This window comes from Pipistrellus kuhlii, unplaced genomic scaffold, assembly GCF_014108245.1.
Source record: "Pipistrellus kuhlii isolate mPipKuh1 unplaced genomic scaffold, mPipKuh1.p scaffold_m20_p_56, whole genome shotgun sequence".
NCBI classification, from domain to species: Eukaryota; Metazoa; Chordata; class Mammalia; order Chiroptera; family Vespertilionidae; genus Pipistrellus; species Pipistrellus kuhlii.
This window is the reverse complement of record NW_023425558.1, coordinates 1157631-1165772: the sequence shown is the minus strand read 5'-3', so window position 1 is coordinate 1165772 and position 8142 is coordinate 1157631.

The following is an 8142-nucleotide window of genomic DNA, read 5'->3' as shown; positions in this document are numbered from 1 at the left end:
GGACCAGGACATCCAACCAGAGCCCGGACTGGACTCAGAACCGGGACAGGTCGCCAGGCTCCTGGGACCTGACCGCTGTGGTCAGACGCCAGGCTCATCCCGCTCCCCTCCCCATCCTTCCTGCCCCGACCCAGTCCTGGCTTCTGGGCCAAGGACACGGCACCACCTGGCCCTCCCTGGCCCAGCCTGTAGACCCAGGCCCCTGGCCTGCCCCCAACCAACGGCAGATTCCTGACGGGATCATCATGATCCTCTCCTCCTGGGGGGGCACCAGGGTGTCAGGCTGCCTGGCAGGGGAAACCCCTCTGCTGAGTGCACAAGGGGTTTTGGGGGTTATCTATGTGTGTCAAAGCAGCACCCCTATCTCAACATGTTCCTCTTCGGAGTCATCCTCTTTCCAAGAGGACAAGGCCTTTCCCAGGCTGGGCACCGTAGCCAGGACCCTACGTAAGGCTGCCTCCTGAGACCAGCCTCCCAGACCTTGGATCAGAGCACGTCAGAGGCAAGGTCACTTTTAAAAAATATATATGTTTTTTATTGATTTTTTACAGTGAGGGACAGAGAGTTAGAAACATTAATGAGAGAGAATCATCAACCAGCTGCCTCTTGCACCCCCACCCCCACCCCCCTGGGGATGTGCCTGCAACCAAGGTACATGCCCTTGACCGGAATCGAACCTGGGACCCTTCAGTCTGCAGGCCGACGCTCTATCCACTGAGCCAAACCGGTTTCGGCGAGGCAAGGTCACGTCTGTGTGGGTAGCACCACCATCCACCCAGATACCCAAACCAGGACTCCGGTCATCAGCTCGCCGCCTCCCTCGCCCCTGTCCCCATCTGCTCCAGCACCACCCCCGCCTTGGGGCCTCTGGAGAACCTTCCGGAACTCGTCTGCCTCTCAGGATCCTCACGCTGCTGCCCTGCTGCCGGCTCTGGCCAGAGGTGCCTCTTCTGAATCCAGACCCAATGGCATGACTGCCTGGTTAGCACACAGGGGCCCCTCCGCCCAAGCACCTAGGCCAGCAAGCCCCTTCCCCTGCAGGCCAAGGTCTTCGATCCTGTGCCCGGTGCCCCCTCCAGCCTGTCTGCCACCCTCCTCCGCCCCTCAGCTCTCACCTCTGTGCCCGGAAGCCCGCTGAGTCCTCCTTTAAGACCATCCTCTCCAGGTGGCCTTCCCCAGCCCCCGCTCGGCACAGCTCTGCACTTCCCACTCAGTTCCTTGATTTGAAAACATCATCAATTGCAAGATGCATAATGTCACTTTTTTTGTTGTTTATTTGTTTTTTCATGTCACATTTTTTACAGTGTGTATGAAGCTTTACTAAATGTCTGTATCATTTGCATCTGGCCGGTGTGGCTCAGTGATTAAACGTTGACCTATGAACCAGGAGGAAACAGTTGGGTCCCAGTCAGGGCACATGCCTGTGTAGGAAACAGCCCATAAATGATTCTCCCTCGTTTTGATGTTTCTATTTCTCTTTCCTCCCTTCATCTCTGATATAAAATATATATATATAGCTGAAACCGGTTTGGCTCAGTGGATAGAGCGTCGGTCTGTGGAATGAAAGGTCCCGGGTTCGATTCCGGTCAAGGGCATGTGTCTTGGTGGCGGGCACATCTCCAGTGGGGGACGTGCAAGAGGCGGCTGGTCGATGTTTCTCTCTCATCGATGTTTCTAGCTCTCTATATACAGGAGGCTGCAGACCGATGTTTCTCACATCAATGTTGCTCTCCCCCCCCCCCCTTTCCTACTTCTCTCTAAAATCAATTCAGCGGGTGGCTATTTAAAAAAAGAAGTTTCTTCCTGATGAACCTGTCGGACCACAGTCCCTGTGGGTTCTCAACTGCCAACTCTCCTGCTCCACGTGGTGCCCCCCCACCTGAAAACCCAGACTGCCCCCCACCCACAGCTCAGTCTGCTGCCCCCGCAGGCCTACGCCAGGGTCCTACGGAGAGCCCGGCTCCAGAGCGCTCCCACTGGCGCCCAGGCCCTGGACGGTGGGAGGGCCGGTGGGAGTCCTTGGCTTCGGGAGGCAGTGCCCATTGCCCATCTGGGGGAGGCTGTGTTTTGGATGGTGCTGCCCTCTGGTGGTCGAGGGAAGGTCGATTGTCAACTTGCCTTTCGGGTTGGCTTGGGTCATGGCTTCCCTCAACAAACCTTTGTCCTGGGCTCGGGCTGCCAGCCTGCGGCCGGGAGAGCGATAGTGAAAGAGGAACGGAGCCCCGCCTCGGTCCAGCTGGCAGGCCCGCAGACACATCACTACTTGGCATCTCCCTGGATGACTAATAGGTATCGCAACCTACAGCGTCCCACACGGAGCGCTTGCTCCCACCAGGAGCCCCTGTCCAACCGGCTCCTCGCCCGCCTCCCCATTTCAGTCGTGGCTCCTCCATCTTCCAGAAACTCAGGCGTCACCCTGGATTCCTTTCTTCCATCACTGCCTCCCCCACCCACACACACACATACACACGCTATCATCCAGATCGCACCCGGAATGATGCTTCTCTGGGCCCTGCTAGTCTCTGTCCGAGTCCCACCACCTCCCAGCTGGTGCTGTGCCAGCTCTCCGTGGGCTCCCTGCCTCTCATCTAGCCAGTCTTTACAGCCTAAGCCACACCCCACCTCCAGTGCCAGCCCCTGCCCCGGGGATAAAACGTACCCTTTCCCGTGGTCTGTAAGGCCTGCACGTTCTGGCCCTCGCCCACCTCTTTTTTTTTTTTTTTTTTTTTTTTAAGAGAGAGGGATAGAGAGTCAGAAACATCGATGAGAGAGAATCATCAATCAGCTGCCTCTTGCACACCCCCCACTGGGGATGTGCCCGCAACCAAGGTACATGCCCTTGACCGGAATCGAACCTGGGACCTCTCAGTCTGAAGGCCGACGCTCTATCCACTGAGCCACACCGGTTTCGGCCTGGCCCACTTCTTTCATCCAGCTCTCTCCTCCTTCCCCCATCCTCTAGTCTCCAGCCTCTCCGGTCTTCCTCGGTCCCTACAACAAACCGAGTTTATTTCCACCCCGGAGTCCGGCCTGCCGCGCCCTGCCTGCTTTCTGGCAGCGGGCGCCTGTTCGCTGCATCTCCCGGGCGGAAGGCTCTCCTTGGTGCCTGTTTGCTGTGGTCGCTGCTCACAGCACAAAGCGGGAGGGAGCCACAGAGAGGAAAAGGCCCCCGCGGGGCCCCGTCCGGTGGGAAAGAAGACCGCCTGAGCCAGTGGTTGGCAGACCGCGGCTCGCGAGCCGCCGTGTGTGGCTCTGTTGACTAATGAGTTTGCCGACTGCTGGACGAGACTAAATGTTACCGTAGTTGGGAGCTGTGAGGATGAGGCAGTTGTGGCATACTGTGTGCAAAGAGGTAAAGGGTAATAGACAGTGGTCGGCAAACTCAGTCAACAGAGTGGCAAACCGTGGCTTGTGGGCCGCAGTTTGCCGACCACGGGCCTAAGCGCAAACTTCAATCAATGTGACAGGAGCGCTCATTCGAGGAGGCAGATGGTCAGGAGGGTCACGGGAAGGTTGGGCAGGACAAGGGAGGAGCGGGAGAGTCCTGAACTTCACTCCGTGTACACAGTGTGAAGGAGGCTGGGGTGAGGACTGGCGTGTGCCAGGCCCAGGAGGGCACCTCTGCGTCTCCATCCTGGGCCTTGAGGATCTGGGAGGACGGGTTTGGGAGCTCCCTGACCTCCCCGGGGATGCACAGGTGATGGGAGAATCCCTGCCCGACACAGCCAGCCACTCTGTGATGCCGGGGAGCCAGACAGTGCCAGGGTCTGCTGGATTCCAGAACTTCACTTCGCCCACTCCCTCACACATCTGACAGGATTTGTTGAGCTTTTGCTGCGTGGCAGGCACTGGTGCTTGGCCTTGAGGATCCAACCAACGTGGGCGCAGTAACCAGGAGAGACCGTGAACGTATGGGCAAAGCACACATAGCAACAACCACTGCGTTTCTGGGTTCTCACTAGGGGCAGGCACTGTTCCTAGCCCTGTGGTCTCATTTTGCACTGAAAGCATCCTCCGGAGGCAGGTGGGAAGTCACTGTAAGAGCCCCGCGCCTCCTCCAGGAGAGTCAGGGGGCCTCTGAGGACCGGCCCTTGTTTTTAGCCGGAGCCTCAGGCCCGGGGCGGGGAAGAGCGGCCCAGGCCTGTGGAGCAGCAAGTGCGGAGGCTGCTTATCTCGGAGGCTCCCTCCCACACGGTCCAGTCACCTTCCGGGGTGAATCCCGCGGGCACCGCCCAGCCTGCTTCCCGGGACCAGCACCGCTTCCTGGAACCCTCCGGAAGGTCACACCGTCCCCGCGCTGCCCAGGACCATCGCCTTTCCCGCCTCGGAACCTCAGCCGGGACCTGGCCCCAACCTGCAGCCCGCTCGCCGCAGCCGCGGCCGGCTCCCCAAGCTGGCCAGGCCCCGCCCCTGGCCCAGGCCCCGCCCCTGGCCCAGGCCCCGCCCCTGGCCTAGCCGCGCCCCTAGAATAGCCCCCGCCCCTGGCCTAGCCCCGCCCCTGGCCTAGCCCCGCCCCGGCCTAGCCCCGCCCCGGCCTAGCCCCGCCCCTCCTTTACTAGCCCCACCTCTCCCTTGGTTTAGCCTCGCCCTGGCCCAGTCCCCGCCCCTGGCCTAGCCCCGCCCTTAGAATAGTCCCCGCCCCCGGCACAAGCCCCGCCCTTGACATGCCCCCGCCCCGACCCAAGCCCCGCCCCTGGCCTAACCCTCTGGCCTAGCCCCGCCCCTGGCCGCGGCCTCCCTCGGATTCCGGCCTCGGCAGCGCCCCGCCCCGGCGCCCGCCCGGAGCCGTCTCCAGCGCGCAGGCGTCCTTTCCGCCGGGCTCTGCCGGGAGCGGGGACCTAAGGTGCTCCCGCCGCACCGGCTTCTGTCCTGACCTCCGGCCTGAGCGTCCGAGGCGCGATCACCGTGGCCACTGGTGCTTGCGCGGGGACCGGGACTTAGGTGTCAAATGCTAGTGCCACCTCTGTTGCCCCGACTGGTTTCCCCCCGGGCAAGTCACTTAACCTCTCTGGGCCTGGCCTTTCTCGTCTCTTTGCGGGGAGCCTCCCGCCGGCCTCACTGCATCGCTTCCAGGATGGTGGGACCTGCGTGCTTAGTGCCGGGCTGGGGAGGCGGTTTTCCTTGTGGCCGGTCAGGCGTGGATCATCTGGGCCTCACTTGTATCTCCCTCTCCGCATCTTCCATGGTCTCTTCTCTCTCCTGTCACTTATCTTCTCCCCAACCCCTTTCTCTACTTCTTTTCCTGTCTTTCCTTTTCTGGGGTTTTCAGGGTGTTTTCTCTGTCTCTGTCTCTGTCCGTCCCTGTCTCACCTTTCTAGCACTCCCATGTCACACTCCGGGGAGGGCGGGGGATAGCGGTGGGACCTTTCTGTCTCCCCCTCTCCTTCCCCCTCCGCCCCCCGCCTCCCCAGCTCCCTCTGGAATGGGGCTGGTGGGGAGGCAGAAGCTGGGTGACAGCACTAGGCTTAGGGCAAACCAGGTGCCTCCTCTTCAAGTTTCCTGCCCACGCACAGGTGTCCAGCGCTGTTCCCTTCTGGGCCTGGGCCCTGGGAAGGTGCTGGTAGGACAGGTCTCCCCAGCTGGGAAGTGCAGGTAAGCTCTGCGGCTGGCCACCCAATGACACTTAGCACTGAGCTGGCCTGGGAGGACAGGGGAGAGCTGGGTCGTCCCTCCGCCCAGGACTGGCTATACCATTGGCAGGGCCCACTGCAAGTGGACCGTGGGGCCCTTTGTTAAAAAATTAAGACTTTCAAGATGGTGGCAGCAGAGCATTCAACCAAGTGTGAGGTCCTTCTGAGCACAGGGCCCTCTGTGACTGCAGGGGTCCCTCACCCATGAAGCTGGCCCTGCTGGTCCCCCTCCGGTACAGCCACCGCTGCATTTCCTCACCCCCCACTTCAGGGACAGGTGAAGGGGAGGCAGAGGTAGCTGAGGTCGGCCCCACCCTTAAGGACTTTGAAGAGCCATGGGAGAAGGGCGTGGGCACAGGCCCAGCCTGGATGCTCAGAAGGGCACTCGGAGGGATTTGAAGGAGATTTTCAGAGCTGTGGTGAGGGTGGCATACCACATCCCAAACACAGCAAGCCTGGGGACCACAGAGGTGCCAGTGTCTGAGACAGAAGCACACACCTGCCACGTGTCAGCTATGGTGCTTCCCATTTCAGAGAAGTCCGTGGCAGGATGAGTTTATTCCGTTCAGACATGACCCTGGAGGGGGACTGGACATTTCTGTGTGCCGTAGGAAGATGAATGCAAAGCTGAATTGAGGTTAGCTCGGAACTACCCCTCCCTGCCAAAGAAAGAGGCTGGGCTGGTAGTATTGGCACAAGAAAGGAGAGCATGTATGAGGTAGTGGGAAAGTGAACTTGGAGAACATGGCAACAGATTGGCCGTATCAGGGAGGGCTGGGCCTCCCGGTTTATGAGCTACTGGGGACATTCACGCCACATCAGTTATGTGCCAAGCTCTGCACCAGCTACTGGGATGTGACATGGTGAGCAACACAGACTGCTCTGTGTCCTGGTGGAGCTTCTGGCCAGCGTGGAGACCGACTTATGGGAGCCCTGGTAAGCAGTAGGGTACCATGGGGACTTGTGATCTGGTCTTGAGTAGGGAGATGGCTTCCTGGAGGAAGGGACATGTAAACAGAGGAAGGTGTACCAGCAGGGGGAACAGCATGTATAAAGACTCAGAGACGGTAGGATTGGAAAAAGTTTGCTAAGGGTGGAGAGGAGTAAAAGGGGCAAAGGATAAGAAGCTTGAGGACTTGATTCCGAGACATATTTAATGGGTTTTAAGCAGGGTGGTCAAATATATCCTATAGAATAAAAGGCAAATTGTCCCCTTGGGAGTTCAACTGACTGGGAGTTCTACCGCTCACTGTGATGTGCGCTGCCCACCAGGGGGTGGTGCAGAAGGCAGGCAGGCCCCGGCCAGCAGCTGGCAGCAGGAGGAAGGCCCTGATTGCTGGCCAGGCCAAGGACCCTACCCGTGCACGGATTTTGTGCACCAGGCCTCTAGTGTATGTGTGTGTGTATAATTTTAATCCTTACCCAAGGATATTTTTCATTGATTTTTAAAGAGTGGAAGGGAGAGGGCAAGACAGAAATATTGATGAGAGAGAAACATCAATTGGTTGCCTCCTGCACACATCCTGACTAGGGCCTGGGCCAGGAAGGAACCTGTAACCATACCAGAATTGAACCCAGGACCCTTCAGTCAGCTGGCCTGCGCTCTGTTCACAGAGCCAAACCAGCTAGGGCTCAAATGTATCTTTTGAGAGAAATGTTCTGGCTGCCAATACAGCTGGACCAAGGCTGGGAGGCCTCAGGGTTCTGAACAACGGTGGCTTCAATGGTGGCAGGGATGAGGTGACGGAGACAGGTGGTTTCTGATATTTAGGCCAACCTGACACACTTCCGTTCCTGGCCAAACATGGCCACGCCCCTGTCCCGTCCTCAGGAAACCATGAAGCAGCCCATCCTGCGAGACCTCATCCTGGACTAGAATGTGCAGAGCTGGAGGTGGTCCTCACCATCAGCTTGGGGAGCAGGTGGGCAGCTCCCCAGCTCTGTGAGGTGGTGGGAGAGCCTCCTCAGGACTCCCGGTGGGACCCTGGCTCTGCTGAGATGCTGCCACCAAGGATGCAGGGGTGGTCACTGGCAACAGCTAGCTTGTGTAAAGGCTGGAAGCTTGTTCCCAGCAAGCCGAGGGAGCAGCAGTGGGGTGTGGTGGACAAATGCTGCCGGAACCAGTCTGGCCCAGACCTTGTTCAGTGACCTGCAGTGGGCACTGTCCTTGAGGGGCTGGCTCTGCAGCAGTGGCTGTAGGCTGGCCTTGGCAGGCAGCTCTCCTGAGATGCCAAGATTAGAAATCCCAGGGTCCCGTCTCAGGTAAGCACCACGGGGGTAGCTCTCCGCCATGCCTGTACAGAACCACTCTAGGCAATGCCATGGTGGGGTGTGCGCGCATGTAGGGGAACAGGTATCCTCATACTGAAGTTTCCACATCCGTTAAGAAGTTCTATGAAATGTGTTTTAGAAGCGGCTCTGTCCAGAGGAGTGAAGCAGGCAACCCTTGGCCTTTATGAAAACTTTCTCATTCTCGCATGCACTCACACACACTAAGGCAGGAAAGGTTTTG